The sequence below is a fragment of the Rhinolophus ferrumequinum genome, chromosome 2 (assembly GCF_004115265.2).
Source record: "Rhinolophus ferrumequinum isolate MPI-CBG mRhiFer1 chromosome 2, mRhiFer1_v1.p, whole genome shotgun sequence".
NCBI lineage: Eukaryota > Metazoa > Chordata > Mammalia > Chiroptera > Rhinolophidae > Rhinolophus > Rhinolophus ferrumequinum.
Window position 1 is genome coordinate 62,911,882 of NC_046285.1, and position 16,302 is coordinate 62,928,183.

The following is a 16,302-nucleotide window of genomic DNA, read 5'->3' on the forward strand; positions in this document are numbered from 1 at the left end:
ATCAATTTCAAACATTAGCAAACAGACAGGGGTATATTTGTGTGTTTGAGAGGGGTCCACTGAAAATACATTATACCGTAGGTTGAGCCTGAGTTAAGCTGTTGTGGTCATGTGGGAAGTGGGGTTAGGAATGGACTGCTTGAGGACACAAATGGATCTACTTCCAGCTCCTCTGAGGACGATAAACTTCCTGTCTATTCTCTGAGATCTACTGGTCCTCAGCACAATCCAGCATCACTAGCAGATGCAAAGTGCTGGTGTAGTACAAAGAGCACTGCACCAGGACTTTGAAGACCGATCCTAACTGTGCCACTTATTAGCTATGTAAGCCTGGGTGAGTTACTTTAATGATACTGGAAACTAGGGTTAATGATACTTACCTAAAGATTTTTGTGAGAATTAAATGAGGTCAGTCACTTGTGTGAAAGCCCTAGCAAGATGCCTGCTACATTGTAAGTACTCAATATGTGTTCATTTTTCCTCTTTCTTGCAGCTGCTATCTTGGGACTTGGGGTTCAACTTTAAGCACAAGTTCATGCAACTAGTTCTCCCCTCTGTTCTCCACCCCTTTAATTCATCCCCTCAAAATCCTCCCCTCCAGGACTACTGGAGAACCTAGAGCCCATTCTCAATGCCCTGTCCTGGCTTTGGTTTCCCCTTATCTCAGCCCCTGCAGTATGATGCTCTTTCCGATATCAGTCCCATGGCCAAAAATCTTGGCTGCCTTGAGCCCTGCATCCCTGACAGGCTGGGCAGCAGCTAAGGGATCAGCAGAGAGCTAGACTGGTGTGGACTAGAGAACTCAGGTGCCCTAGTCCTAGGTAGGTGTGTGCTTTAGGGAGAAACTACTGATTATTAACAATAAAACATAACAATTTTATAAAGTACTTACTATATGCTAAATGCTTTCCATTCCTTTCCTCACTTCACACGGAAGCTCTGTGAGATAGGCATTATTATTGCCACTTTGCAAATAAGAGAATTGAGGCTCTGAGAAGTTAAGTAACTTGCTTAAAGTTATACTTGCTAGTAAGGAGCTATGGCAGAAAAAATGCTATGCATTCATCACACTGTTTTCTCTACCTGGGCAAGAAGGAAGATGATACTTCTCACTCTCTCTCGTAATTTGGTTATGGCCGTATGATTGTGCTTTAGCTAATGGAACTGAATGGAGTCAGTTCCAGTACAGACTCCCAAAAGAGTCCCTCCAGGTTCTGCTTTCCCTACCAGGATGACCTTGGAAGGCATGCATTAGATGGTAGAACTACAGGATAAAGAAGGGCCACCCAGCCTATAGTAGACTTATGACATGAGCAAGAACAAATATTTCTGGAGATTTGTGTGTTAGTTGAGTAACAGACTGGGTTTTGGAGCCGTGTTGTTGGGACACCAATGTTCCAACACACTTTGCTATATAGTCTCTTGATACTGACACTGATGACAGATAATAAACAGTGAAGAAAATGTGAAAAAGAGAAAAGAAAAAAGCTAAAAATGTGCTTTGGTTATGAAAAAATAATACTGATTACAACTATTCAAGTAAATTGCCACATAATTACCACTCAAAAAATAATGATTAACGATTGGTAAGCTTTATTGCATTTCAGAGTTGATTACTTATATTTAAAAGGTGTGATCAATAAGTTAAAAGCCATACCAATCTCAATGCTTAGAGATACATGCTTGATGGCCAAAGTTGTTCTAGGCACAATAGCTTTGTTCACAACTTAAAAAAAAAAATAGAATAATATGGGTTATAAGTGAACAAATGTTAGAAGGAGGGCAGTTTAAAATGTTTAGTTATAATGACCCATTCTTGGGGATACAGGCTGACCTATATCATACTGAATTTTAAGCCATAACAAGATAATATACAGACACGCTAGAGGCTGTTGGAAGCAACCTCAGACTTATCTGATACTTTGTTTTCTGTCACGTGTTTACGGCTAGATAGGCTAATTTTATCAGCTAGGTCACATGATTACACATATCTCAAAGATACTATTTATAGGTTATATGTTTGTATGGTCCAAGCCTCTAACAGAATTATAACAATCACCTGCTTGAAAAATAAATTGATGGTAATATTCCCCTTCCAGTAAGAAAACTCAGTCCTTTCTTAAGGAACTTAAAGACAAGAAGGATGTATTTTCAATAGTAACAGCAGCCTTATAAAGTGACTATGGATATTGCTCATTTAACTTTCACAACCCCGGGAGGAAATGGAGGCCACAGAGAGGATAAGTAACTCATCTAAGGTTCCACAGCTTATAAGGGGAAGAGCCAAGACTTGGACCCAGCCAGTCCCGCTCCAGAATCTGTGCTCTTTAACCACTCCGTACATACTGCTATCTCTCAGCAACTCTTGTAGTGCTAGTGAGGGCTAGGCACCATTGAAGCGTGCTCCTTTTTGTCCGCAGACAACTTAATCTGACAAATCCGGTGCACTTTCACAAACCTTTACTTTGACCATATTTCATATTTACTGACCTTAGGGTCAGTATCTTGGTTCCAGAGAAATTAGAGGAAATTTGATGAACAATTCAATAGGCTGTTACAACAACAAGGATTTTGCAAAGAAATTAACTTTTAGTTTTGGCAAACATAAATTATGACTAAAAAGAGAGGGAAATGCCAGCGTTTACAAAAGTCATACTGTACAACATTAATGGGTATTATTTACTGAGAGTCTTTTGTCGGCCAGCTTCTAGGGCACAAGGTTTTACATCATTATTTTATGTATATCTCAAAACAACGTTATAAAGTATATATTAATTATTTAACTGAATATCCAAGGTCATAGTTTGTAAATGACACAATTAATTTATGTACCAGTAAGACAGAAAAAGATGTTCCTAATTAAACCAAGACACGCCATCAGTTATAAGATGCATTCTGATATTAGAGATGTTAAAATGTGAAAGAATGAACATCTTAACTCTGATAAAATATGTTATAATCCCCACACTACAGATGAGGAAACAGATTTCATGAGGTTAAGTTGCTGAGCATCACGTGGTTAGCCAAAGGGTAGACCAAGGCTCACGTTCAGGTTAGTCGGACTTGAAGCCTGTGCTAGTAACCATTTATTTGGTAGAGCGTGTCTCAATCTGTGCTTATGCTGCATGAAGTAAAACTAAATACCTTTTTGCTGTTGTTGTTACCTGGATCATCAGTATGCTGCAGACTGGTAGCTTAAATCTCAAGGTGACTTTTCAAGATTTGATCACCCAATAAGATGCTTTACATTGGCCAAACAGGCCATGAAAAGAACCCAATCTCAAGTTCATTTACAGCTATGTAGACAGCTTCAACATTACAGCTTTCAAGCTGACAATGTCCTGGTATCCTTCCATAGTCTAGCTTATAATGAAAAAGAATGTATATTTTTTTCATAAAAAGTAAAATCCTTATTTCTGAAGACATTGCCTGGCACAAACGAAACGCAATTTCTCTACTTTTAATAATTCAAGAGGTTTCATAACTATATCATGGTTTGAGATTTGAGAATAGCAAACAAGACCACATAAAGCTTAAGATGCAGAGAGCAATTTCATAAAAATATTTTTAGCAATAAAGACCCACAAGACAGAAAAACAGAAAATGCATACATACTTGACTCAGAATCCCAGCTGTTTTTTTCCTTTTCTTCAAGTAGGCAAGAGCAGCTTTACACACTGCTTTCCTCCTACGGAGGACCATACATGCCCCGTACACAACTTGAGTTCCTGTTCTAAAAGCACTATGAGCCATTGTTTTAGAACTGTCTCTTGAGGCTATGGGAAAACGTTATTGGTAGTCTGAAAGAATAAGTTGTAACATAGGCATTTAATTTGCTTTCCACATACTCCCTGATTAAAACAAGGTTTGCCCTATTTTCTATTTTTCTTTTGAAATCCCTCTACCCACAACAAAACAACACACTGAATATAGCCGTGACTTTGGCTTTGACAGCCCTAAGTTTAGATGCAACTTAGATTCATCCATCTCTCGTACTGTGTCCAGGCAGAGTCAACTTTGGTTACACTGCCAACATTTAACTTCTAGTTATATATATATATATATATATATATAAAATATTAGTTTGTCCCCACCCCCGCAAGGTTAAATTGAATGATGATACAGTTTATTGATTTATTTAGTTATTTTTAAAATTAGTTGATAATAATTAAAAGAGAAATGGATTGCTCCTTAGCAATTAGCAATTACTGAAATAAGCAAAACATTTAAATCCACAAGGGCACTGAACAGTCAAGTGAAATTTCTGAATTCAATTTACAAAAATGGAGATTTAGGGCGCTGAAAGTTATTGCTGTCACCCCGATAATATTATTATTGTTTCTGGGCTATAGAAATAATATGCTCTTTACTTTAAAATAAATCCAAAAAATACAAACATAAAGAAGAAAGTAAAAAACCCCAAATACTACTTCTGAGATTGTCATAGTTTGGAAAGGTTAGAAAAACTGGGGGAGTGGCAGTTTGCATTCAAACCCGATGTTACCTATAAGCCACATGCTTTTTTTTTTTTTAAACCATATTTTGTTACTTTTCCATTATCACTTTATACTCATTGGAGCTAGATCAACAAGTGTAGTTTGATTCGAAGAGAGGCAAATATGGAATATTCTCAGACTCAACACTGACATAATAAACATAGCCAGAAAAGAAAAGGTTAAAATGGTCACACGAATCGGAAACCTGGGTTTGGGTCCAGATGTTCGCACACTAGAATGAATGTCTGAGTCGAGTTGGGATTGCTTGGTCACTTCTAATCTATTCAGTTTCACTGACATGAACTCTTATTACTCGCTAGATACTTGTGAGGTATTTTATATACAATACTTCTTCCCAGTAATTCTGCAAGTTAGGTATTATTGGAACCTAGTTTTAAAGATGAGAAAGCTGGAGTTCAGGAAGGTTAGGCTTGTCCCGGCAAATGGTGGAGCTGAGGTACATACCCCTTCTGTGCACCCCAAAGCTATATTCTTACCATTGTGATATCCGAGTGACACCTGCTCCCCATCCTCATGGAGATGAGATAGTTACAGAAATAACCAGAACATACAATAAACTAGAAAAGAAAGCACCCAAAGATATAAACAGTGTTATGAGAATTCAGATGCTAGAGAGACATACCTAGTAGAAGATGGGAGTGGCAGGGGAATGGAGATTAGGAGAAATGCTTCCAGGAAGAGCCTGGAAGGAAAAAGGGACTTAAAGGAAGGATAGTGTTCTATATATAGATATGATAAGGGTGGGGTGGGACAAAGGTGAACCAAGAAGAGGAAATAGGAAAACTGATGTGCTAGCTACATGTAAGGTATGAGTAGGCAATAGGGAGAGAACAAGCTAGAAAGCTGACTTTGGCTGTAACACTGAAGGTTTGAGGTTCAAGGGGAGGAGTTTGTATGTCATTCACCAGGCAGTGAGGCTCACTGCAAAGTTTCTGCGTGGAGGGAGACCTTAGGAAGATTAGTCAGGCAGTCGTGGAGAGGAAGCAGGCCAACTCACTAAAAGTCAATTCTTGGCTTTCAGTGAGTAAGATACGTATTATTACCCCCATTTTAAGGATGAAGAAACTGAGGCTCCCGGGGGCTAAGTAGCTTGACCAAGTGTCTCTAACACCAAAGCCTCACTCTGTCCACTGGACCTCACAACTCTAAGTGAGGTCTATGGGCTAGCAGCTTCCCACCCACCCCACCCCACCCAGGTAACCTGAGAGCTCATTAGAAATTCGGACCTATGAATTAGAATCTGCATTTCACAGGATGGTATATGCACATGAAAGTACTAGGCTACATTTTCCTTCTTATAATGACCTATCTAGCTGTTTGGGGAATACATAGGTAGTTTCTTCACACAAAAGGTAAGAATCAATTAAGAAAAGGGAGCCTTTTGTTCCCACAGGCAAACAAGTCAAGAATTTAAAAATTGAAAGTGTAACTAGCTTTGTGGCCTTAGGCAAGTCACTTAAGCTCTCTGAATTTCAGTTTTCTCATCTGCATAATACTTAGTCTGTAAGAATGAAATGAGATGGTATCTGTGAAGAGGTTGTACACTGGGAAATCTTTATAAACCTATGTAGTGCTATTATTAGGTTGGTGCAAGAGCAATTGCGGTTTTTTGCAATTATTAATCTTTTAAACCATAATTACTTTTGCACCAACCTAATATTAGGAGACATAGCTATAAAATACCTTATTTCAAAAAACAAAGAAAAAGGAAAAAGGAAGGAAGGAAGGAAAGGAGGAAGGAACGGGGAGGGGAAAGGAGGGGAGAAGAAGGAGGGAGGGAGAGAGAGAGAGAAAGAAGGAAGGAAGGAAGGACAGAGAGATATAGAGAGGGAGAGGGAGAGAGAGAGAGAGAGAGAGAGAGAGAGAGAGAGAGAGAAAGGGTAAACAGAAAGACAGGGACAATATACAAAAGTCAGCCGAAGGAAAACCAGCTTCATTGAAGCAGAGGCAGGAAGAACTGATGGGTAAAAGCTCTAAGGAGTAAAGCAGTCCAATAAATCTAATTTCTGTTTCACATAGGTGTTTCTGAAAACACAGAGACGGCACTGCACATGGAATTGGGAAGAGTAACAAGAGCTTGTGTGGTCTTGGCCCAAAGTAATAAACTTGAGGTTGGTAAAGCCTTAAAAAAAAATCATATGTAATTAAAGGAATGAAAAACAGCTCATCCTAGGAAAAATCAGTATAGATTTTCAATCTTGGAGGAGAGAAATTTATGTAATGAATTTATAAGGAATATTTGTTAGCAATTTATTGCAGTTACCACAGAAAATTAAGATACATTAACTGATTTCAAGTATGAAATTCTTTAGTTAATCTAGACAGTGAGGGAGGTTAGACACTGAACACATTAAAAAGAGATTATGGACTTCTCATCCTTAATTCTTTTGACATATATTTATGGAGGGCCTACTATTTGCAAGACATTGCACTAAATGCTGGGGCTAGAGTGTATAAAATACAGTTACTTCCTCAATTAGGTAATAATTCAGCAGAGAAAAATATACACGTTATTATAATGCAGGATATAAACTGAAAAGTTCCAAAAATAGTTTTAATTAAGAGGGTATAAAAAAAAAAAGAAGAGGGTATGAAAAGAAGTATTAAAAAAGGCTTCCTGAATAAGGTACACTACATATTATAAACTTTTTTCCTTTGGTCTTCCAAGAATCAAGGACCTGGACTAAAGAACCTGCTGAGATTCTTTCTCATTTTATAATGTTGTGATCGTCATTATTATGCTATAAAATAATTGGTTAAATTTTAATACATTTGGGACTGAGGAAAAACTAAAAAGTTAGGCAGCAGTAAGCCTGATATTATTTTGGCATCACTTAACTATGGAAAATCATGTCCACATGATATTAAAAAAGTTAAAACAAAAAGAAAGAAAAAATATAACTCATATTAGTTTTAATTCAAACAACCAGTCAACTTATTGAGACATTAGTGTCAATTGACTCTGTTCATTTGTTGGTCCCATGCTGACACCACCATATGAAGAGAATATAGATGTACGGAAAACTAATCAATCACTGGCTCCCTTCCCTCCTAACCCCTATTAAATTAACAAAATATTTCTGAGGCGGGGAGGGGAAGTAATGGATATAGTATGTACTGTGCAGGTAGTTTATATGGATGAAGCAGTCAAATTTTTTTAAGTTGGTCACCAGGAAAAATCTGGAAAACACTGCTTTTCCACATGTTGTAAGGTTTTGGCACATTCAAGAAAAATCAAGTAGAACGTAGTTTAAAGAGTGCTAGTATATGAGATCTGTTAATCAATGATCTCAGTTCAAGAATTAAAAACTTAAAAGTTTAGAAAAAAGAGAATAATGAAAATCAGAAAGGAAGTCAAATTTCTTCTACATTTGCAATTGCTCTAAGGCTAAGCAGTACTCCTTGAGATAATTTGAGAAGAATTTAGTAATAGTAGACATATTAAAGATATCTGGACGGGGAAGAACCCTTTAAATTTATTAATAGATAGAATAGAGTGGTAGCCAATAATTTTTAAATGCAGTTTCAAACATCTGATACACAAACTGGAATTTTCTGTGGAAGGGTGTCAGTAAATGCATAAGCTCTGGGCTTGCTGAACTTCTGAAGGACATGTGCCTATAATTGGCCTTTCTCATTTCTGTCTTGTTAACAAGTATATAAATAAGAGAAGGCTTCAGTAATTGGCTCAGAGTTACTAATGAATTAATTAACTTCAGTCTATTTTACCTAACCTTTAATAATAAGAGTCTTTTTTTTTTTTTTTGGTCTAGCAATAGGTCTGACAGACTGAAAAAACAGACATGCAGCAAAGCTCTTGAAAATTAATGAGAAACGAGGAAAGAATCAATGTACATTCTGCTTGCAGAGAACTGACACAAAAAAGACACAATAAACCATGAACAAACACAGTCAGTTTAAAAAATAGGTTAGAAAAAGTGGGCAAATTCAATTATAGAAGTAATTAGAAGATATAGGGCAAGGCTGCCTTTTGGGACTGTGCCAGAAAACATGAATTAATATGAGTGAATAGAAAGAGCCCGTGTAGTAATTAAGAAGCAATCACCTATGGCAATGAGGACCTGAAAACAGGCTGCAAACTATTAATTCAGTGATCAAAAATATTTTTAGATGATTAATATGGCAAATTTATTTTAAAAGACTAATTTCTGGAAAGATATCAAGACAATAGCACACTATTTGTTCCTCTGGCATTTATATAGCTAATTAAATTTTATAATTGGCAACAACAGTCATTATTATCTGAAAACAGTAAAAGCAATATTTTGCCTCATTTTTTTTTTTAAACAGTGGTTCTAAAATCAATAAGTTAAATCCAGCTCCTGCTGTCCTCCTGTAAGTGCCTAAGCCTTGACTGTTACATTCTTTCGATGTGTATTTTTCTTACACGTTTGGGTTTCTGTAATGTTAAGAATTTGAATTAATGTACATATTCTCAAAGGTTTTATATGTTCCTATAGCTGGGCAGGGATTCTACATGCTGTTTAATTTCAATACTATCAAATAAAAGCAGTCTAATGTACTATTTGTGCATCAAAGACTTTCTTACTTGGTCAACAGAGGTCTGTTCCTTCAGTACACACCATTCCGCCCCCTGGAACACAAAGGCACAGACACGTTATAGTGAAGAGTTCTTTACAACACACAGAAGGCTAATGGCTTCTGAAATAGGTGATTATCAGAGCCCCGGAGAGCAAGACGAGGGCCTGGCTGGTAATAAATAACCTCGCAATAGGAATTATTCTATTTCCACAGCTTTAAAAAAACGCACGTTTCATTTGTTGATCAGAAAAGTCTAGAAAATGCTGTCCTTTTGGAAATAACGGGGAGCTACTAAAACTCATCAGTATGTCAGCAGGGAGTTACTGAGCACCTACTAAGGGCCTAAGGCACAAAAGTAAATCCTGAAATGCTAACCTTGTAACAAATTGTGTGTGTGTGTGTGTGTGTGATTCCCCTTTGGAAGACAATGAACAGAAATCCCTGTATGCCGTGCTTCACTGATGCTAGTTTTTAATTACTAATTTGCTCATGGGTTTTTGCTATTTTTGAGTTTAAGGTACAAACTGCTGACTTACAAAACAAGATCGAACAGGAAACTCACTGGGAGTCACTATTGCAGAGTGCATGGAAGTAAGAGACGCATAGGTATTTGAGGAAAAAAAATTAGAGATTTTGACCAGATATTAAATTAAGCAGATATTAGATCTGTCCAGTTCTTTCATTACCTGTATTTCTCTCATTTTCTTAAAACAAACAGGGTGCTTTAGAAAAGAGCACATGCAAGAGAAGATTGCCTTAGCAGACGTCTCTCCTTCTCTGAATTTGCTTCATGTTGTTAATTATCAAAACTTAGGTATGGCAACAGCAAACAGACACTCCTCTGGCTATATGGTGATGATGACAGAGCTCCCCAAGAGGCAGGCAATTGGGAGCTAGTGAAGTGAGGACAGCTTAGAGGTGTGGGGCTGAGAGGGGCCGCCAGCTGAACAGGGACCCACTCACCATGAAATGTTAATGTGTCCATGAAGGGGAAAAGCATGAATGAACCACAAAGAAACTGAAAATGCCTGAGCTGGTTGGAGATGGAATTTGGGCCCTTTGCCAAAGTGAGGTGTTCAAGGGCACACACCCTAATACCTAGGGGAAAAAGGCTGCCCCCTGATTTTAGAAAGATAAAACATTTTTGAAGAAAGAAGACAAATGGTCTTTTCTTCGGAAATAAAACCTCATTCTTTTTTCTTCTTCCCTTCCACCTAGCCAACATTTTCTGAGTTCCAGGTTTTGGGTTCCAGGTTTTTTGCCAGGTTTTGGGTTTGGAATGGAGAAAGTAGAGAGGGAGAATGGAATATAAAGACAAATAAGACACAACCCCTCTTTGAAAGCTTTTCTAGAGGAAGGACAGACGTAGGCAACTGTAATAAAAGTAGTGAAATAGTGCAAAGAGGCAAAGTGGTAAGCTGTAGTGACAGTGCAGAGGATGGGGGCAGCTAGCTGCAGGCTATAGTGGATCAAAAAGGTTTTTATAGAAGAGGTGGCAATCATGCCTATCTTCGAAGAAAAACAGGCAGAGAAGGAAGGAGGAGAGTTTCAGTTGGAAGGAACTTTCTTTTACTTTACTATTGTCTCTAACTTCCTGTTTTTCAAATCAAGGTTATTTCAGGAAAGCAAGTAGACAAGATAAGTGTGATGTATGTATATGAGGATGGTGAGTGTGTGTGTGTGTGTGTGTGTGTGTGTGTGTGTATAAGGGGAGGAGTGTGAGGAGAAAGACTGGGTGGTATGGGGATTTCTCTAGAGTTTACAATGTAGTCTCCTCATACGGCAAACTTTTGCCTCCTTTGGGTTAGTACTTTTTAACAGCACATGCTTCTTTTCCACTATTTGAATGGTAGTTGTACCCTGTTTAGTTGGAAAATAATCTTCCAATAGCTTTTATTTTTTATGTTTGATGGCTTTGTCATTTCTGCCAGTGATAAGTCCCTTATTTTAATTTGTGGCTTGATGATTCCTGCGGACTGTACTATATTTATACATGCATCCAATTATTCCTTTATTAATGTATCCTTTTCTTTTTTCATTAAGTAAATATTTAAATACTTGAAAAATATCCCGTCAGGCATAGATTATTCTTTCCTTGCTTCTATCTTAGAAATTATGCCATTCCTAATATGAAACATGCACATTATTTAAAATGCATTGGCTGAAAGATCAGACATGCATATGGTTGCATCTTATTCAGTGCTGAACATCAAAACTAACCTTATCCTTGACTGATGTATTGGTCAGTTGGGACCATGTATACTGGTCTATTTAGTTCTTAGGATGTTTCCAAAGTAAGACTATAGAGCAATAACCTGGTTAATGTAAATATAACAAGATTATCTATAAGTGGGGAAGCATATCAGACTAGCAGGGGTCAAAAGTTTCCCACATACAAAACCAGCCCTGTTTACTAGATACACAAAATCCAAGTTTCCACGTCTCTCCAGAGGCTAAGAAAGAAAAAGTAACTACCATGCACGGACATTAATTCATTCAGTGTGTTTTTTAAGTACTCAGCTAGGGACCAAGGATATAAAAATGATTAAAACATGAGTCTTGCCCTTAAGGAACTTACTCCTTCAAGAAATAGATGAGTCAGATAAGTAAATCAGTGATTATAACATAGCTGTGATAAGGTATGAAAGTATAGCATGCTATGAGAGCACAAAGGAAGGCTATCTAAATTAGATTGGGCCAGTCGGATAAGAGGATAAGATGTCAGAACTGAGTTTTTAGGAGCAAGAATTTAATTAGCTGAAAAACGGGGCCAAGGGAAGGTAATATAAAATATCATGATGTATAAAATAGCATGATGTGCTTGGGAATACCATTTTGCAAACTTACAAAGTACTGGCTCCATATTAAGAAGGGTGTGTGGGGGTGGTTCAAGTATCCCTTACACAGACCAGGTTCTCTCTGAAGTTTTCAGTTTCTTCACTCATTTTCTTTTTCCTAAGTCTTTTTTCCCCCCTCAAGGTGTCTGGACAGAGCCATACAGAAAGTCTGGTCTGTAGACATTTCAGAATTTGAAAGCTGCTGGCCTAGCGTGTACAGGTGGGGGATGTCAGACGGGTGTGCGTGCTAATGACCTAGGCGAGAGCACAGAGAAGCAGCAGTGGGTGAGACCACAGGCACTTGTATGTGCCTCAGGCAGCTGTCGGCATCTGTGGAAATGATTTATTTCTCTATGGCAATGTTTCCTTTTGTCTGAACTCAGAGCCTTGAATAGGCAGCTTGTCGTAAAGACCTCAACATCTTTTCTATAGGAACAACACCAAGAAAAGGACTCAAGACCATTCTCAGGATTAGCTCTAGTGTATCACATGTTGAAAGTGTTCATTAGAAATGTCCACTCCTTTTATGAATTCTCTTCTTGGCTAACTCCTACTCATCCTACAGGGCCGAGCTGAAATGACTTATTTTTTTTCTGAGAAGCTTTGCCTGAGTTGTATAGGGTCATGTCTCTCTGACATAAGATTTTTCAGTACCCTGCAATTTTCCTTTGCAGCACTTAGTATGACTCCGATTAAATACCAAATTACATAATTAATGATTTCACATCAGACTCTTTAAGCAGAATGTTAGCTTCATGAGGGTAGGACCTGGGTCTTATACCATCTCCACAAGGCCTAGCAGCATTCCTGGTTCATAGTAGGTACTCAATAAATACTTTTAAAATAATTCATTTAGTCTTTATCCCAGCTTCAGTACAACTCAAATGCAGCAAATTAAAGTGTAAGATTGCTGCTGAGAAACCAGACCTGTAGATCCGACAGCTGACTGGAACTCCCAGAAGTCTCTCAAAACGGACACTGGCTTCTTGGGAAGTTCAAACGACGGGACTAGTTTATCTCCTCTTACGGCTTTACCTGGCCTCTCCCCATAGCATTTTGGCTCAAAATTAATGCAGCATCTTACCATTCATCTATGTCAGGGCATCTTTATTGTTACAACTTGTTTTCCTCAGAGCAGAGCTTCCTTCATTATTAAGTGCCACCTATGCTGGTCACTGTGCCAAGCACTGGGATCCAAACATGAAAAGTCATGGACGTGACCTCAGGAGAGCAGTGGGTGCCACAGCAGTGGCCAGATTGGAGCGGCCTTCATCAGGCTCCAGAGAAGCACTTCCTGTAATCACATGACCAGAGCACTGCCCGTTTAGCCGAAAAGATTTGATCCCTGTTAAAAATGCACATCACCCTGGAAATCATAACTCTTTTTAGCTGTTATCAACCACTTTGACCTTCACATGAGTGAAGGATCTGAGAACAGGGTTTGGCCCGGAGGTAGAAGGACAGGGACAGGCTGTTGGAAGTGTGAGAGAGACAGGGACACAGAGGGACTCGTAGGTTGGGAAAGGGCTAAAAATGAACTAGCTAGAGCAACAGCGCCTAATATGCAATCAGCACAAAGCAATGCCTGATGAGTAAGTAAACGATAAACTGCTTTCCTCAAATTGGTTGAGGGCTGGTCCTACCTTGGGCTGTGTCTAGGTAGCTAGCTATTTCTGGTTAAGAAAAAGTTTACAAAATAGGAAACATGGCTCCAGCTGTTTGGGGTCGATGCCAAATCCCAATTTCACTATCACACTCTAGGATTTCATCAGGAGAACATACAAGATGGATTTTTTTCTTTTTCCTTTCTACCACCATGCATTCAGGATTCCACTTTCAGAAATGTTACAAGAAGGAGTCATATCCCATTTTCAAAGGTTCCATGTAAGTTTGCTTAGATGCTTATGCTTTCTCAGTTATTCCAAAAAACATATACAGTTTTTTAGTCAAAGAAACTCCAGTAGACTTCAATTGGTCATGAGAACTAGCGATGATGTTTCAAAAGAGGACAAATACCATACTGGTGTCTGAATACTAAAATTCTTTTCTATGTCTGTGAGTATAATGCTTGCTTACACATACTAGCAAAGAACACAATTAGCATACTAATTTGATTCTCTACTTAAAGAATGGAAGATTCTTTTGACACAGACAGCTGTCCATGAATAGCTGGGTGACCCTTGGTCAGTTTTCCATCTGTCTTAGAGTGAGAAGTCCAGACTTAGGCACACATGAGCTGTGTGGCCCTGGGCAGCCTTCTCATGCTGCTGTTTCAGGGTGTCTTGATCTGTGAAACGGAGGCACATCTAACACCTGTCTCATAGGGTTGTAGTAAGGACTAAGTTAGCACCTTGCCCACAACAGACATTCCGTATGATTTTTTTAAGCTCTGGTCTAGTCTCTGTCTAGTCTCAGGAAATTTGTAGTAGGCCTAGGACTCTACTTCCACCTGCCTCTAAAGAGAGAAAAGTAGAGAAAGACTTTACTGAATCAATTTGACAGCATTCTGCAGCCATAGAGAAGTCATCACTTCCTTTTTGTCCTCCCTTGGCTCACAGGGATATAAGGCTCCACAGACAGATACACAGATGGAAAAGGAAGTGACTGCTGTCTGGGGATGACTTAGGTCCATCTCCAGGGTAATTGCAGCCCTCAGAATATTAGGTTGACAAATCTAACCCCAATTATAATTGCATGACCACAATTTCTTAATATCTCGCTACACTGATCTCCCTTTCCCAGGCTTTTCCTTCCTTAGGCCAGTGGTTCTCAAACTTGCTTACACATTGGAATCACCTGTGGAGCTTTAAAACCCACTGATGCCTGGGTTCTTTTCTCAGAGGTTCTGATTTAACTTGTCTGGGATATAGTCTCACTATTGGCCTTCCTAAATGCTCTCCAGAGAATCAAAATTGTATTTTGAACACTGAAAATTTTAAAAATAATTTTGGTTCCCATGTAAAGTCCAAGTTAATACATGCCAATAATATAATTAATAAAAAGACAGAAATGTAGTCATGGTGAATAACATTAATTTCATGCTGTTACCAATATTTTGGTATCTTAAGCGTTTTGAAATCCTAGTTTAATGTAAACACACTGTGTCCTGCCCTGCCCCATACATTGGAGTCTGTTGAACCAACCTGGAGTGAGGAACACCAGGCTGAAGGGAGGAGAGCAGTATGATGTGGTCTCGTCATTTGCTGAAAGATTCCTATGAGCCATTGTTGGTTCAGAGGGAGAGTGCCCTCCTGGAACTCAGGTTAGCTCCAGAGCACTTATCATTTATTAGCTCGCCGAGTTTGGCTGACAATTTCACCAAATGAATATTTTTCAACCCCAGAGTCATGAGACTGTGATGTGTTGTGATCAGCTGTTACTAAGATACGTTACAAGACGTGAAATAGTAATAAAGTTCTGGGGTTTGTAGAGAACATATTTAAGAATGGATTTCAGCAAACGCAAGGTTTTCCCTGTAATAGCATTGCTTTCACTCCACTTGTACTTGGATACACTGTCTTGAATGGGAGAACATGGTGGAGTTATCGTTACTATGAGGTACTGTCATTTGATATGAGTGTCCCTGTGGAACAAAGGTTGGGTTTTGCAGAAAACCAACCTCCCAAGTCAAAGAAGTTCCTCACTGGGCCTCAAGTTTGCAGCAGTGCATACTAATAGGCGTGGAGGAGAGAACTGGACAAAGGGACCTCTCTGTGTCCTGGTGCCCAGTTTCTTTTTGGGGGACAGAGAGGACCTTGTTTTCCTCCATTGCAGAAGGAAGCTTGTTTACTAGATCACACCTTAAGCCATCTCTGAACTGAAAATGGAAAAAAACATTTCTGAAGTAATTCTGCCAATCTTTTCTCATCACAAAAAATCAGTTTATAAACATGTCAAGTGTAAGCGCAATATTTTTAGGAAAAATAAGGACAAAACTATTACATATTTGGGGGGGGGGTTCTCCTGATATTTGGAGTAATTGATTTGACCAGTAATTTTAATGTCTTCTGCAAAAGTTGAAGGGATGGGGTACTTCATCTAGCTTTTTCATTTGTTAACTGAAATTGCAGTTGCATAAAAAGAGAAATTACCATTTAGGCCAACTTAGACCAATACTTTGTTTTTCCCTTTTCAAGGTTCCCGAGTAGAAGGGAAAATGAGGCTTGAAGATGAGGCTTGGAGAAGGGAGAAGGGCTGGGGAGAAATATGGTAAGCACTCAATAAAAGGCTGTTGGTGGTTATATGGTGCTGATGATATTGTTAACATCTCTCTCCTGAGAAATCTTTTCAAAGAAGTGAAATACAGAAGTGGATGCACTACTTTGGTTTTTATGAGTACTGAGTTATTTGGAATATTATTTATGACTTTTTGTGCTTAGAGTCAT

At 38.5% G+C, this 16,302-nt stretch overlaps 1 long non-coding RNA gene across 6 annotated transcripts in view; it reads right to left on the reverse strand.

Moving 5' to 3' along the window:
- The window catches only part of LOC117037596 (uncharacterized), a 126,780-nt gene that overhangs the window by 102,541 nt on the left and 7,937 nt on the right, over positions 1-16,302 (reverse strand). For 2 of the 6 annotated variants that reach the window (XR_004425556.1, XR_004425554.1), the window contains one exon: positions 9,088-9,132. The exons of the other annotated variants lie outside the window; for them this stretch is intronic. This is a non-coding gene — a long non-coding RNA (uncharacterized LOC117037596). The remainder of the gene's footprint in view (positions 1-9,087; positions 9,133-16,302) is intronic. 6 annotated transcript variants of the gene reach the window in all.